This window comes from Etheostoma spectabile, chromosome 18 (assembly GCF_008692095.1).
Source record: "Etheostoma spectabile isolate EspeVRDwgs_2016 chromosome 18, UIUC_Espe_1.0, whole genome shotgun sequence".
NCBI classification, from domain to species: Eukaryota; Metazoa; Chordata; class Actinopteri; order Perciformes; family Percidae; genus Etheostoma; species Etheostoma spectabile.
The window spans coordinates 3,248,946-3,266,058 of NC_045750.1; the positions used below are offsets into that span (position 1 = coordinate 3,248,946).

The window sequence follows — 17,113 nt, forward strand, 5'->3', positions numbered from 1 at the left end:
ATATGTGTGTGTGTGTGTGTGGTGTGTGTGTGTGTGTGTGTGTGTGTGTGGTGTGTGTGTGTGTGTGTGTGTGTGTGATGCCATGGTGCTTAAGAGCCTACAGTAAAAAGCCATAAAACAGGTAATATTTAACCAAACAGTGTTCCCCTGCTGAGCTGAACAGTACATCTGGCCTTAGACAGTGGAAACCTTTACCCAAACATAAAATATGAGATTGTTTGCATTTTCTTCTCCTGAGAAAAGGCATTTCATGTTTGTGTAACTCAACCTAAGGGAGGATCCCCGACCCAGATTCCATCTTATCTCTCAGCCCTCAGCCGTTTCACCTCGAGCTGGCTATTGTGAAGTCAACAACAGGTTAACTTGGGTGTTTTTAAGCCTTAGTTATGCAGAAATAACATCATTTATAGGTGAAAAATGCCTTTTTTTATAACTAACTAGACACGATACATTGCAGGTGTTGTGTGTCTGAGCCTCAGTCAAAGCATTTGTGTTTGCTAAATATGGTCACTACATGTACATATGTGACAGTATGTCAGAGCTCACAGATCAGGAGCTCCACTTCATGTTTTCAGTTCTGACTTTCTTCTGCTTTTGATTTATGTGAAACTGCTGTGACAGCGTAAGATGTATGTGTGTGTGTGTTTTAATATATTTGGCAATGTAGTAAAACCATGCGGTGTCAGTGGTTTCTTTGAAATATGTGTCATCAGCAATGGTTAGACAAAGATGGGAAATGATGTATTGACAGATACAAAGTGATACTGGTTTGGATATTTGGCAGTTTAGAGGGGAAATGAAGGACTCAGCCAAGCAGCCCTTACTCCTAAAAACTATGTCGTCATACAACTAAACTGCTTTCTCAATTACAAAGAGGATGTATTAAATCACACCTAATCCGGGGGAAAGTAAGTTTACTTCAAAATGTAATTGAGAACGCAGTTTAGTTGTATGACAATGCAATAGGCTAATGGGCCAGAGCAGGGGGAATGAGAGGGCGAAACACCAGAGCAGTGGGAATGAGACGGAGAAACACCAGAGCAGGGGGAATGAGAGGGCGAAACACCCAGAGCAGGGGGAATGAGAGGGCGAAACACCAGAGCAGGGGGAATGAGAGGGCGAAACATTAGAGCAGGGGAATGAGAGGGGGAAAAACCAGAGCTGGGGGAATGAGAGGGAGAAACACCAGAGCAGGGGGAATGAGAGGGCAAACACCAGAGCAGGGGAATGAGAGGGCAGGGAAACAAGAGGGGGAAACACCAGAGCGGGGGGGGGGGGGGTGAGAAGGGGGAACGCCAGGCAGGGGGAATGAGAGGGGGAAAAGATATTAATTTTTAAACCGAAATGTATCAAAGTAAAGGTAGCCATAGTCTAAGTGTCAAAGACATCAGCATGAAATGTGGCAGACAAAAAACATTAAAAAAAGATGAACAGATTAAAACAGATTACAAATTACAGAATACACCAAATGACTTTGCCATGGAAATTACAACAGAATACAAAACTCTCTCTCTCTCTCTCTCTCTCTCTCTCTCTCTCTCTCTCTCTCTCTCTCTCTCTCTCTCTCTCTTCTCAGGCAGACGGTGCTGAAAGGTTTAAGAGGTCAGTGTATCCAGATTGACGCTGCGCCGTGAAGTCATCGCTGACCCTGTTGACTATTAATACCGTGTGATCGGAGCGCTAACCCGCTGGCTAAATATCACATTCTCTATTTTTATATTTGAAGGGTTTCTTAGCAAGCTCTGGGAGTTCACACCTACCAAACTCCTATGTTTTGTTGTTGCCGAGATTTAAAAACTAAAAACCCATGGTTGACATATTATTTTAATTCCAAAGGCCGAGGGAACTTTGTCAGGATGCATAGTATCCTGATCCATGATATAACTGGCCTTTAAAAATAAAAACACACCTGCCTCTATGGGAATTTGACTGGAGGTGACCACCAGATTCCAGCTCGGCCCACCTGAGCTTTCATTTTCTCAAAGGCAGAGCGGGATACTCAGGGCTCGGTTTACACCTATCTCCATTTCCAGCCACTGGGGGATCATAGGCAGACTGGGGGAACGCATATTAATGTTAAAAAACCTCATAAAGTGACATTTTCATGCCATTGGACCTTTAATAGGAGAATTTGAGAAGATATGTAAAAATCGAGGAAATGCCCTTAGACCTTAGAGGTTTAATGCCAATGTAGGTATGAAGAAGGATGTAAAACAGTTTATTTCATTATCATTTTCAAGTTATGTCAATGTTGCCTAAATGTAGGAGACAAACCCTTCCAGAGACTCAAAACAAAGGCCTGTCTGCGGTTTTCTCACTGTTTCTTTTTAAAGTTGTGTTTCCCTCGGGACAATAACTCATGTTTTATATCAGTTGTGATCTTTGAGTCTTGTATAAACACATTTAATTCAAACTTGGAGGAGGCCAAAAAAGAAAAAGAAAAAAATCCCTTTGGCTAACCACCGTACTCTCACTTTCACCTGCTGCCAGCTGCACTGCAGAGAGGGGTTTGGTTTGTGAACTTTCAGCCACCCGTGATATCGGAGCTGTAGGTTTCACTATGAGGGAACAGAATCCGGCCATCAGGGAGTTTCTTATAAAGAGAGAAGAAGAGAAAGTGTTTATCCCCTCATTAAGTCTCCCTAGCTAATGTGGAAGCGGTGTGTGCATGCATTCGACATCTTTCTGAATCTCTCAACTTTCCCGTTTTATAACAATTTCTACAGACAGCCCACGCAGGAGACAGTAGGCAACGTGTCAGCTAGTTAAACCAAAGGGTTTTTGTAACGTAATTGTTTGCAGGTTGCTATGGTGCACAGGTTTTCAATATTGTTTACCCCAAGGACCCCTTAAAGGGGCACAGCGCAGTTTTGACCATTTCTTCGCTGTTTTCTTGCTGTTTTCTCGCAGGTTTCTCTATAGAAACTGGCTCAACCATGACAATTATGTGAAATATTCCTGAATTCCTGAATGGGCGTATGTGTGCGGTGTACATTGCAAGACCTGATATCCCGCAACACTTCCTGACGCTGAGACCGGCGACTCGAAACCGACAGCTGCTAGGCTGGTTTTTCCGCTCACAGGCGCTAGGGGGGAGCGAGACGACCACCACTCAACTCGATAAAAGTCATATAACCATTACTCCGAAGCTGTGCAGTTAAAGTACCTTAAGCCTAGTTCCCCTTTAACTGAAAGAGAGATGGAGAAGAGACCCCCTACACATATTGAACAGGGCCTCCAACAAGATGTGGGTGTCATAAAACCTTTATACATACATTTTTAATGCATATAATACTAAGCTATTAAAATCCTTGTTGCCATGATTTAATAGATTAGGTTTTAACGTTAAACACATGGCAGAGTGAATCCTTAGAATTTACTGGATCTGTGGGAGGCTACCATGAGGCATTTTTCCATTACATGGTACCTGGTCGATTGCCTCGCCTCTACTTGCTTTCTTTTGGTTTTCCATTAGGAAAAAAATCCCCGGTACCTACCTACAGGTACTTCTTTCACTATCACCTCCGTCGAGGCTCCAAGCGAGCTGAGGCGATACCAACAGGTGACGGGAGAACCTGCAGACAGCTGATTGGTCGGAGAGAATTGTCACTAATCACTGCGTCATCATCGCTAGCGACAGACGGAGATGTCCCGAACAAACCCACCATTTTTAAATACACTGAACAAAATTACAAAGGCAACACTTTTGTTTTTGCCCCAATTTTCAAGAGCTGAACTCAAAGATCACACAACACAAAAGGCTCATTTCTCTCAAATCTTGTTCACAAATCTGTCTAAAAATCATGCTGTCTAATCAGCATCTTGATAGGCCACACCTGGGAGGTGGATGGATTATCTCGGCAAAGGAGAAGTGCTCACTAACACAGATTTAGACAGATTTGTGAACAATATTTTAAAGAGAAATAAGCCTTTTATCTACGTAGCTAAAAAGCTAAAAAGCTATTTTGTTAATAACATGTTGGATTCATGTCTAGGCATTTTTTTTTCATATTTTGACGCTTTTTTATCATCCAGTCAACCGTGCAACTTTTTGTTTTTCTGGGTCAACATCTGAAATAAAAACGTTTTTTTTTATCTTTTAAGAAATTTCCCGCTCACATTTCACAACTTGAAAAAAAAAAAAACGTTTTGCGCACTGTTTACCCCAATTTTTTGTCACTTTTACTGATGTTTTTGTCAATTTTTTTTCACCAAATACTATAAAATTTAACAAAACACCCAAATTCAATGATTATTGAACTGATACTTTATTTGACTTGTGAAGAGGATTGTGGGGAACCATCAATGTTATTTTCTTGGATAACTTGGTTGAAAGAAACCCAAATATCTGACATAGAAACTTTTTGAAAAAGGGTCCCGGACCCCCTGTTGAGATCTCTGTTGTGGACTAATCCAGCCCTCCAGCCACAGAGTCCAGGGAACAAAGGATTGGTTGTTCTACGGTTGTTTCGTGAGACTGCAGTTTTGAAATGTTGGGATGATGAAATAAAAAGGCTGATGGTGATGATGGTAAGTGATGTTGGTAAAGAGGAGGATGAGGAGAGGAGGATGAGCAGAGGAGGATGAGGAGAGGAGGATGAGGAGAGAGGAGGATGAGGAGAGGACGCTTCCCGTGCACCCGACCCGGTGTCTTCTTTCCTGGTTCCCTGCTGCTTGCCCGGTAGGATAAGGGGCATCATTTCCCGGAAAGGAAGAGGGTGACGTAATCCGCTCCTGCTGAGAATAAAAGGGGAGGAGGAGGAGGAGGAGTTGTGTACGTTGCAAGATATGATTCAAAACATCAATACAATAATCAATACAATAATCTAGTTTTGTAATCTACATATTTACGCTGCAAAGTCGCAAAAAATGAGACAATCAATTTGATATTTTATAAAGGATATTGAATTAAATGTAGATGAATATAAATCAGTGTAAAATTAATTGTAATTGTAAAGTATTAGTTTTTATTTGCGTAAGATATGCATAATTCATGATATAGTATATATATGATAGTATTCGTAGGTATTGTAAATGGAGTACTTCTAATTCAACTGTGAATATCACAGAATCATCTGTAATAGTGGTTAGATTTGGTCACGTTTTAATAATCTGTGGGAAAACCATGAACACATTCAGATGAAAACAACAACATGAGATGAAATGAGGACTCTTTTATACCACCTTTTTCTTTTTTGAAACGTTTTCTTTCATTTTACTTTCTGTTACTTGGGATGCAAATGTCCCCCTCCCCCTCTTTTCCTTTAGGTCCAGGTTGAGTCATTCTTTCCGGGAAGCTCTTCCTCCTCCTCCTCCTTCTCTTCTTCTTCTTGTCATGAAGGGTCCGGGAAATCCCCCTCTTCACCCACCCTCTCTCCCTCCATTTCTCTTGCCCACCCTCCCTCTCTCTCTCCCTCTCTCCCTCCCCCAGCATCACACCACTGAGAAAAGAGGCGGGGTGTGAAACACGGCGGATGGATGGATGGATGGATGGATGGGTAATGCATTGCATCGCAGCTCATGTTAACGTGGTAAACAGGGCTTTAAATGTTACGGCAGCCGTCCGGGATCATTTGCACATTCGATCTGAGTGATTCACGGCCCTCCAGTGAATATCAGTGTTGCTGACGGAGCTGCGAGGCGAGCTGAGGACTGACCGTGGCACAGAGTACAGCTGAGAACATGGCAGCTGCAAGAGAATATAGTCAACCATTCACTGCATTTACATCGTGTTGTGTCTGAAGGCCCCTGCATTAGCAATGAGCATTTCTGTGGTTTGATGAAACCTGAATGCTGTTGTATATATATCTGCGGCTCCAGCTCCCCCAAAGTTTTCCCGAAAGCCCCTGAATCTCCAAGGGTTTTAAAACAACTTTGTGTCATATCCCCTCATTCCATCTGACTGGAGCAGCACATCAAAGCCCTCCCCTGTGTGTGACTTAAAAATGGTACAATCAGACCATTTTGGGCTCTTTTTAGGCGTCAGAAATGAAAATAAGTCATCCTCAACATTAGTTGTGTGGTGTCTGAGCCATGCTACCTTTAGACCTTAGGATAAGCAACCTTTAGATTTAATGGCTGCATTCCAACATCTTACTCAACTTTGGTGGTGTTGAGATACTTCAGTTGCGTTCTGGTTTCAGAATGATGAAGACAGTTGGTTAACAACCAGCTACGTAAACAGGGTGTCAGCTCTACAGGATGGTTCTTTTCCTTGGCAACGTTCCTGTCTTTCCTAAATGGTGTACATATTTTCAGGCATTTTATAATCAAATCGCTTGAGAAAATTGAGGAAAATGTAGCAGGCCACCCTAGATTTTGGCTGAGCCCCGAATGTTTGAAGTCTGGCTCCGCCCCTGGATTGATAGCCTATAAAAACTAATAGTCAATAACTTTCAAACTTTATTTTGTGTTGTAAACTACCGCTCTTTGTTGTGGAACTTTAGAGTGTTTCACCGGGATCTTCCTCTTGCAGATGAAGGTGGCCCAGTATGGAAATACAGATGTTTACTTCTGATTTGCAGCTCGTTGTGGCCGTTTGGCGACTCTTGGTGGTTGTTCTGCGTCTTGTTGGGGTCGATTTGCGTCTGGTTGTGGTTGTTTTGTTTCTCTTTGCAGTCATTTTGCGTCGGTGCCTTTTTTTTTTTGCTCATGTATGTTTGTGGTTGTTTTGGGCCTCTTTATGGTTGCTTTGCATTTCTTCGTGGTCCTGCACCAAGTAAGCCTGTTCACTAATCAAACCACGATGCTAATACGAGTTTTTAAAAGTTAAATTAATAATGTGTCGCCCCTGGACTCTTGTATCACATTAAATCTAATGCATACTTCTTCTCTACATCTCTGTTTAAAGTGTTTGATCTTTGTGATAATTTTCTTTGTTTCTCTCACTCGAAAAGCAACATTTGTTGCCTTGTGGCTTTTTTCATGCATCAAATAAACTCCAAAAAAAGAGGAAGCTTTTCATGTTAAAGTTGATTATCTTGTTCCTGAACCTAACACAGTGGGTGGTTGAGCCTGCGTAGGTGTCATTTGTGGGCTTTTATTAATGCCACAGCTGAGTGTAACAGTGTGATAGAAGGGGACTGTGTCAAAGGTACAAGCATCATCTTTTATAAAAGGAACCACATTGTGCCGACTAATGTGAGCCAAAGGGCATAGAAGACTTTAAACAGTGGGAGTCAAGTGTTTTTTGTCTTTGCAACAGTTCCCTGACCAAACAAGTCCCACTGTTTGATTTTCCCACTGCTCCACAACACCTTCACCCTCCCAGTAAGGTGTTTTTTTCTACATGAAACTTAAGTCACACCTCAGTGCAGTTCAGTTTGAAGCCAGCTGATACAGCAGCTCTGAATGTCTGATACCAGCCGCAACAGCAACAAAGGGATTGTGTGTGTGTGTGTGTGTGTGTGTGTGTGTGTGTCTTTCCAGACACTGAGTGTAGCAGGAACTGCCAAATAAGATTTGAATACTTTACCAGGTGTTTATGTATCTGTACAGTAGCGATTCTAGGTTCAATTGGGGCCCTAGGCAAAAAATCCTGGGGGGCCCTCAAAATGTTAGATAGACTTTATTTATCCCACACTGGCAAAATTCACTGGTCACAGCAGCACAAATGCAACAGTACAAATAAGAAAAGTACACATTAAACATGAATAGAATTTTATAAAAAAAAATAGAATAGAAAATTTAAAAATAAGAGTAAAATGTACACTATAAAAATTGTATGCAGGTGCAAAGAACATATACAGATATACAGATGAATATACATATGGAAATGAAATTGCTTTCACATTTGAATTAGAATTAAAAGTTCTCCTTGGACATAGCTTTCATTACTCATAGCTTTCATAGCATGCGTAAATATAAAGCCTTCACAGGAACTTAACCTTGTGCTTTTTGCCAAATCAAATTCAAGCACTTTCACGGTGCATTTTCAAGCCTTTTTAGCTTATCACAATGGTTTTGTGCCTAACTTTAAGTACCTACGACCTGCTTCATATCATTTACATGTGATTAGTTTTGTATTAGCTGTCTTCTAGCCAACGCTGGTTGAAACTGTAACCTCCGGGCATGTTGTCTGAACAGACTGAGGCCTGAGCCGTTTTACAGGGATTCCACCCTATGGTCCTTTGCACCGTGACCTCAAGCCGAACCCCCCCCCCAAGAAGCTTTTTTACCATGGCTGATCATTGGGCACGTTAACGCTATGACCTAAATGGCTTAGTGCAGGCGCTAATGGAACCAAATGTGTATCTTGTAAATTAACCCAGTAATGATGCCCGGAATGGTACCAAACTACTACAATAGCACAAATAGGTTCTCTACTCATAAAGCGAGGAATTGGGACGTTTGTAAGGACACAGAGTTTATTTAAATAGCACTTGCTTGATGGCTTCTTCTCTCTGCTAGCAAGCTAGCGCTCCGATTCTCCTCCAATAGTTGTAGCGCCTCGTCCATGCATTAAGGCTCGAATAGGTATAGGCTACCACTGATCGTCACGTTCGATGTTAACCTCAAACTCTTCCATTTTCTCAATTCTTGCTCCTTCTTCACTACTTTACCAGCAGGCTCTTTTGGCAATAGATGTCATGCTCTGTGCAGCATCTATTGCCCTTGATCACCTCCTCACTCATTTTCATTTCACTTCATTTCTTCCTTTTCCTTTCTCTTATCATCCTTTCCTCATTTCCCCCTGCCCTTTCTCTTATTTACCATCCTGTCTCCTGTCTTCCTTTTCTTCTTTTTTTTGTTCTGAGTCACAGATCAGCAGCCTTTTGTGGTTTAGATATAAAGCAGCCACATTTTGACTAAATTTGGTGTGTGTGTGTGCGTGTGTGTGTGTGTGTGCGTGCGTGTGTGTGTGTGTGTGTGTGCGTGTGCGTGCGTGTGTGTGTGATGTACAAGTGACCACAGATCATGGGACTGTGGGTTGTGGTTGAGTCTTATCATAAGTTTTTAATCAAGTTTGGCAGCTGACCTGTCACATATGTGTTCTATACATATAAATAAGGATGGGGGATAATTCAGTATAATGTATTTCCTGCCCCTCCCCCCCCCCCAAAGTACGTCATTATAATTATTGTACTGCTTTTTTTTCAATTTACTTTTATTTTAAAAAAAAACTGTAAATTCAAATCAATAATTTAATATTTCAAAAAATGTAGATGTCAGACGTGCCAACTCATTGCACATTGTTGTGAAAACAGTCGGATAGTTTATCAATCAGTGGTCGCCGTGATTTTCCGGACACTTGAGTTTCATGTTCCGTGACATTGAATTTGCATGTCATATTCAAATCTGTGGTGAAGCTCAACAAACAATATGAAAATGTGTTGTGGCGACTTCCCAAAGACAGATGTCCAAAGGGTCCACAGAGGTCAAGGTTAAAACTCGACTAGTGAGAAACTACTTCACATTGAAATATAGTCACTGAATGTTGTTAAAAGAAACTTAAATCTAAACAACTTTCACTTTTCAATCAGATGTAACCCACTTTTACTTTTGCTTACTGGGTTGTAGCCTACCTGCCCTGTGGTTCATTTTTATGAATTACAGCTTACATTTGATGCTTTATATCATGTTGCACATGTCTCTACATTTTTGTGTATATACTGAGTATAATTCTATACTCTTTCTAAAATACTATGAAATGTATTATCTCTCTATTGTTTTATAGTAGAGTTAAACCAAACCAAAGTGCTGTGTTAGTTTAATGAAGCTGCTGAAGTTTGAATCTGTATGTGGACTCTTTCTGTACTGCAGTGACCCAGTCCCCCCCCCACACACTTCTTCACTGCTTTCTCACTGCCGGCTGGATATTGCTTCACTTTGTGGTGTGCTTAAGAACAAAACTCCCAACAGGAAGTTCATTTTGTTCATACTGGATGTAATTTTAACCGTTACATAAATCGTCTTCCTGCTATCAAGCTGCAGAAACTGTTGTGTTGCAACCGCCTCAAGGCCGACAACTTCTCGTTTGACTTGTTTCTGCTTCTGCAAGCAATTTGACCTCAAAGGTGAAGTTAACGAGCAATCACAGCTCTCACCTGGATTCACAGTGGCTTGTTCTTTCTGCCAATCTTGCACAATCCCATCCTATTTCTATCCTATATGATTTCATTGTTTGAGAGTCAGCAGCACATTTTTTAAAGAGTTAGTAAATTGCCTGTGTAATTTGGTGGAAAGTTTGGCCCTGTGGCAGGAAACAAGCCTTCACTATTGGGGCAACTTTAAATGTTTCTTAACATTCTGAGACAGTACTTTTTGGGGTAGTCTTATTTAAATGAGAAGAAGAAAAATATATTGATGTATGTTTGGATTACAACGCATGTTGAAACTTGCTAATTTCTGGAATTAACATAACAGATTTGAAGAATTGTGCAGTCTTAGTTGAGTACTCTCTTTAATTTAAATTTGGTTTCTTTGTCATCACAGTGACAGTGATGTTATTAGAAATTAGCCTCCCAAAGGGTTTATTAATATAGCACCTTTCAAGAGTAGCTTTCACAATAAAAGACAAAAGCAACTAAGAAAACAGACAAATATGCTTAAATAACATCCCAAAAAAATTAACAGAAGCAGGTCTACATAGGTGGGTCTTGAAGGCCTTAATGGTATGAAAAATAGTCAAGATTAAATAAATGTGTGAATAATCATCTACATGTCAACTATAGAGACACAATGGGGCCTGAGACAGGAAACAGGAAATGCCTAGATAATGGTTTAAGAGAAGAGGAAAGACAGCAAAGACTTTCTATTGCCGTCGGGACAAAGCCAGCAGAAATAGCAACTTTTATTTTTGTAAGAATTTAGCTGCTGAAAATGATCTTTCATCCAATTTTTCATGGAGTTGCAGCAATTTTCTTCATAAAACAGACATTTTTGCAGCATTGCGAGGCTATCGTCTGGATAACAACAAAAGGAGATATCTTGAAAATGACTTGTCTGCTACAGAGGGAGACTTGTACAATGCAAACAGAAATGGACCCAGCAAAGAACCTTGGGGAACACCACAAGTGCAGAGTTTCCGTTGATCAGGCGTAGTTACGAACAGTAACTGACAATTTCTGTTCAAAAGGTCAGAGGAGAGCTACTCGGCTGATGCAGAGATATCTCACTGCACAGGTAGATTGTTTTTCCCATTAGACAAAAGGACTTTTAGGACTAAAAAAAAAATGACTTCATGGTGTGGAGATTATTGCGTTTTGGTTAACTTTAATGAAAATAAAATTTTAAATAAGAAAACATCTACTTCCATTCCTGTGTACAACTGCATTAACATGTGCAAATAGTTCAATAACAGAAACATGGTTTATTCTCCTGTTGCCCAACCATGAGCCTGCAGTGTGACAAAGGGAGACGAATTAGCCCAGTTTCTTGAATTCTTATTATCTTATTATGTTCTGTCTCTCATTTAATGCAGCGTCCCATTATTCCTGAAGGGATGATTGAAGTTTAAATGTATCTTTCATAGAAACAGCGGGAGGTCTGTGTGAGTTTTTCACATTTGAAAGGAATTTGGAGCTTGTATGTGGCTGTGTGATCAGATTGTACGTGTCTTTAATCTTTTATCTGCATGTGAGGTTTGTGGCTGTTACATCAGCAAATTTAGGAAATCGCTTCACAGTGGTTCATCCATGGCTGTGTGCATGTAAATTGTGTTATGTTAGTGTTTAAAAAGTTAACTACAAAACATGAAAGTTGGTTGGTTGTGGAAAGTAACTAAGTACATGTAGTCATTTCATCTATATGCACAATGTTTCTTTCTAATCTATATGACAATACATAAACTTGACCTTGAGTATAACTTTGCTGTACTTTTACTTGACTTGAATATTTCAATTTTAAGCTGCTTTACACTTCTGCTCCACTACATTTCGGAGGTAAATAAAATTATACTTCTTACTGCTCTGAATTTATCCAACAGCTGGAGTTACTTTACAGAGTCATATTTTACAAACCAAACTATGGACAGCTTATAAAATATGATGCTGTGCTGTAGTTTTGACTACCCGACCGTTCCTGTACAAAGTAGCTAAAATGGTCTCCAGCAGTATTATAAAAAGGCTCCTTGTTATTACTAAAGCTTCAGTAATAAAACACAGGTTACTGCTTACAGGAACAACAGCCTGAGGATGAGGAAACACAGGGTGTCACTGATGAGAAGAGACAATCATCGTTATCCTTCATTATTATTTTTGATTGATTTTGACAGTAAACTCTCACATGACGCAACAGAGGAAGAGCAAGATGTTGCGGAGATATTTACTGATGCCGAGAGGCAAATTAAGCTCGCTGGAAATTCCTGGAAATATTTCCGTTTTTATCATTTCTTATTGACAGCATGAGCCTTTTAGTTTTCATTTTTTTGCTGCTCTTGTATCAGTTTTCTCACCAAAATAAAAGTCAACAACCAAGAAGTATGTAATCTGTAGTGTGGGCACATCATTTTCTTAGAAATCAACAGATTTAAATGTAACACTCCCACCTGTTGCAGATAAATATTAGTGCTGTCAAACGATTCAAATATTTGATCGCAGTTAATTGCATCACTGTCATAGTTAACTCACAAGTAATGGCAATTAATTATACATTTTTATCTGTTCTAAATGTCCCCTGATTTCTTTTTGTTCCGTTATTTTTTAATAATGGAAAAAATTAGAAAATTAAAACATGGAAAAGTGGATCAGATTACTTTGTGCAAACGTTTTTTTTTATTGAAAATAATATTGGCATATACAAAACAATATAGTATATATGGCCTACTGTAGTGTTCAATTTCACACTAACATTCTCACTTAAAGCAAATAATCTCTTACACAGTGTAACACTGTCATCAATAAAAGGGTGAAAAAAATACTTTGACGGGGGGGGGGGGCCAATTGGCACCAGCTGTGTGTTTGGCCATCAGGTGGTATTTGAGATGGGGGGGGTTTCAGACTGGGGAGGGGGGGTGTTTTAGACTAGATGTCTGTGATGATAGCTCAGTTCACAGCGACCAGACCCACAGATCACTTTAGTCTCGTCAGTGGAACATTTGGCAACTTTTAAAAAGTAAACTTTCTATCCCGAATCTTGTCGGCGTCCATTCCAGCGTCTCACGCTCGATATCCTCTCAAAACGTAACTTGATGGCCGGCTCGCAAGCCCAAACGCCGTGTGTGGGGTGTGCCATGTTGTTTTTTTTCCGGTCTAGCTAGATCCGGTGGGTGTTGAAGTTTTTCTGACGTTACTATTTGTTAAAAAACTACAATGATTGCTAGGCCAAAAACAACGTTAATCTCACGATAAAATATGAACCACATTAAAATGGGTTTGCGTTAACGCCGTTAATTAACACATTTAACTGACATCACTAATATATATCAATTTTACTAATACTGGAACAAGAGATTGACACAATACATATTTGGTACTTTTATACAAAGTGAATGATTTAATGCAACTGAACTAGTTGAGATATGTAGGGCTTGTTGTTTTGCTACGTCACTTAAAATGAATGTGAAACAGCCTATTTTGGCAGCCATGTCCCGGGACCCCCCCCCCCCTCCATGTACCAACGCTTGTCTTTCATTATGTGTTTTAAAACAGATCTGATTTCCAACACCTTGATAGGATTGCGCCGCCTAAGTAAAGGCATGCCCTCTCTTCTGTGTGGCTGGAGTCAAACATTAGCACAGCGGTATAATAATAGTCGCTCGGTGACGCTGGCGGTGACGGTGTGGTTTTAGGGGACTCTAAACTCACAGCGAGGGAACGCAGCGCAGACTGATGACACCATGCCCGGAGAAATAGTTCATAGCTGCCAATGCAACATTCCTCCCTCATTTCCTCCCTGCTTCCTTTATTCCTTCACTTCATTTCTCCTTTTCATTCTTCCCTGAACTAATCATTCCTCATTTTCTTTCCTTTCTTATTCAACTTTTCCCTTCCTTCCTCATTCTTTGCTTCTTCCGTAACTTTCTTCACTTCTTTCTTCTATCCCTCCCTCCGTTGCCCTCCCTCTTCCACTCTTCCTTTTCCCTCTTGGCACCCCTCCTTCTTGTACAGTACTCTACCAGCATGCTCCAGTCATAGTTATTTATAATGTCTAGTGAATCGGGGGGGGGTGTATTTCTGTCATTAAACTAATGATAATAATATTGAAAAGCTCCAGAACAGCAACTGAGTGGAGCTTGGGGTGACATTGTTTTCAAAAATGAACTTTGATTCTCCACGTGTTAGCTAGGTCGTCCTAAAGGGGTCTGATAAATTATAAAAAAAATGTATCATCTACAAATCATCAACATCTGGGAACCCATCTGCTAACGAAGGAAATGGCCAAAAGCTCCAGAACAGCTAGCCTACTAAATGGACTTTGTTCTGACAATTTTTCCATGTCCATCTATTCAAAAACCCTATGAGTAGGCGAGGCAGAGAGGGAGTGACCCTGCCGGAGGAAGCCCGGGGCCCTCGTCTGAAGCCAGGCCCAGACGGCGGGCTCGTTGGCGAGCGCCTGGTGGCCGGGTTGCCACGGAGCCCGGCCGGGCACAGCCCAAAGAAGCTACTAGGCAACCTTCTCTCCATCCCATGGGCCCGCCAACTGTGGGAGAAACCGCTAAGGTCGGGTGCACTGCTACATGGATGACAGCGAAGGTCAGGGGCCTCGACGGACCATTTTCTTTAACTATTTATTTTCCTTTAACAGCTGCTTTATGCCTTGCCGTAAAGCGGTTTGACATGCCTTTGTGTTTAAAAGTAAAATTAAAGTGTTATTTCATCTTAATGTCTGGGTGAAGCAAAATCAGTCATTATTTTCAAAACCCATTATACATTATACACTGAGCGCCCCCAGCATCTCAGAGCAGACAATACTGTTTATGTTTTCACTAGGGGTGATTCTAGGGTCTGTTGTGGCCCTAGGTGAGTAGTCCTAGGGGTCCCCTCAAAACCAGATGCACGCAACGCAATGCACCGCATTCAAGGACAGGACAGAAGGATCTGACAAGGGAAGCACAGACATTAAATACACAAGGTAATGAGGTAACGAGAGGCAGGTGACAAGAGGGCAGGGAAGCAGGTGGAAAACATCAGGTAATCACAAGAGCAGGCAGACACAGGAAGTAACACTAAAGGCAAGACGAGACAAAAACCAGACTTCAAAATAAAACAGGAAACAGAACATACAGACCCTTGGGGAACACAGGACGGGACCAACAACACAAGACCGGGGAGAAAAGATACAAACACAAGACAGGACCAACAGAGAAAAAGTATCCAAAACAAAACCCCAAACCACAACAATTTCTCTCTATTGAAATGGGACCCAGTCCTGAAAGTCTCTCCTGGGACAGGACCCGTGTCCCAGGCTGGACGGTCCAGTTCCACGAGCTCGGTTAACTCCCAAAGAACGTGAAAGAATAAATTCTCTAATGTTAATGCTAGCTGGCTAAAGTTGTTTAAATGTCTCCCCCATAGTGAGGGTTAAAATGACAGCTCTCGGACAGTTAATGTTACACAACGTGATCTTTATTATCTGCTCTACTCACCCCTGTCTTGCTTTTCTTTTCTTCTCATCCTTATTTTTTTCTCTTTCCTTTTTTTCACTCTGTGAAGGATAACTCTGCTCCATTTTCCTTTTGACTTTTAATTGAATAAAATAGTATCGTGCTTTGGTGGGAATGACATGGAGCCCCTTCTGATGTCATTGATGTCATTGCAAATAGTCATTTGTTTGTTGTGGTTGCCCCATTTTGAGACATTGCTGTGGTGTTGCCACATGCCCCCCCCCCCCTCCCCAACGGCCTGGAGCCCCAAGCAGTTGCCTGGCTTGCCTGTTGACACGCTGTGGCTCTGGTTTTCACGATGTTGAAATCTAATTTGATATATTTGGCCATTTTTGAATCATTCAGTGGACGATAACAGATGTTCCTGTGGTGTGACTGACTCAGGCCACATGCTGAGTTTTGCTTTACCAGGACTTTAACTGAAATAATGTAATGAAATCATATCACATGACTCAGGAGCACAGCGTGGGACTGACGTACTGACTGGTGGCTTGACTTGTACCTGCATGGTTGCACATTCGACGCCCTTAAACACTCTCAAAACTTCCACAAAACACCTGAGGAACACTGTGGGCAAGATAAAAAATACAAAAATCCACTCATTTGTCTCAAGTGTTTAACGTGCAGCAACAAATGACTTTCAGTTTTATCGAGAGGATTGGGTCTTTCCATCTTACATCTTTTCCACGGCAAAGTGGAAGTTCCCTCCGACTCTGTACCTTTTTTTGGAAAGTCACTGCTGAGTTTGAGAATGAAGCCGATCAGGTTCACATAGCAGGAATGCTTCTGCAGCCTTTGTGTTTTGTTGCTTTGTTTATGTGCTGTAGATGTCTACATGGAAGATGGCAGCAATGTGTTTAAATTCCTTCCATGCCTTAAGTCACTGTGCCAATACCAGATGATGTAATTGCATAATATGGGTAATCTGTATCCTACTTTGTATTTGTTGTGATGGTGTATTAACTGAAGTGGCCATGGTAGCAGGCCATACATGACAGCTCCGTCTCCCCCTCCCCCGAGGTGAAGCGTCTGGGTGTCATCCTTGGCAGTACACGATCCTTTCAACCCCATATCAATAACATGACCCGGTCTCCACCTACAAAACATCCATCGCCTCCGCCCCCGCCCCTCCCTCACCCCCCACACTGCCGCCATCCTGGTCCACAGTCTCGTCACTTCCCGTCTGGATTACTGCAACCCTCTCCTCTTCGGTCTCGCTCACAACTCCCTCCATGAACTTCAACTGGTCCAGAATTCAGCTAAACCCCCTCCATCCACCACATCACTCCTGTCCTCCAACAGCTCCACTGGCTCCCGGTCCAGTTCCAAACCCAATTCAAAGTCCTCCTGTTTGCATTCAAGGCCATCCACAATCTTGCCCCCCCCCCCCCCCCCCCCCCCCCCCCCATATTTGTCTGATCTCCTCCAGCGTCCCACTCCCTCCCGCTCACTCAGATCCTCTTCCTCCATCCACCTGTCTGTCCCCTCCGTCCGTCTCACCACCATAGGGGGGGGGGGGGGGGGGGCAGAGCATTCAGCCACTCTGCTCCTCATCTCTGGAATTTATTA

At 41.7% G+C, this 17,113-nt stretch overlaps 1 protein-coding gene across 1 annotated transcript in view; it reads right to left on the minus strand.

Moving 5' to 3' along the window:
* Nucleotides 1-6,786: 6,786 nt before the first annotated feature.
* Nucleotides 6,787-17,113, minus strand: part of pex3 (peroxisomal biogenesis factor 3) — a 31,519-nt gene continuing 21,192 nt past the window's right edge. The window contains exon 14 of the transcript XR_004336147.1: nt 6,787-6,797. The gene's annotated coding sequence lies outside the window, so the exon portion shown is untranslated. The remainder of the gene's footprint in view (nt 6,798-17,113) is intronic.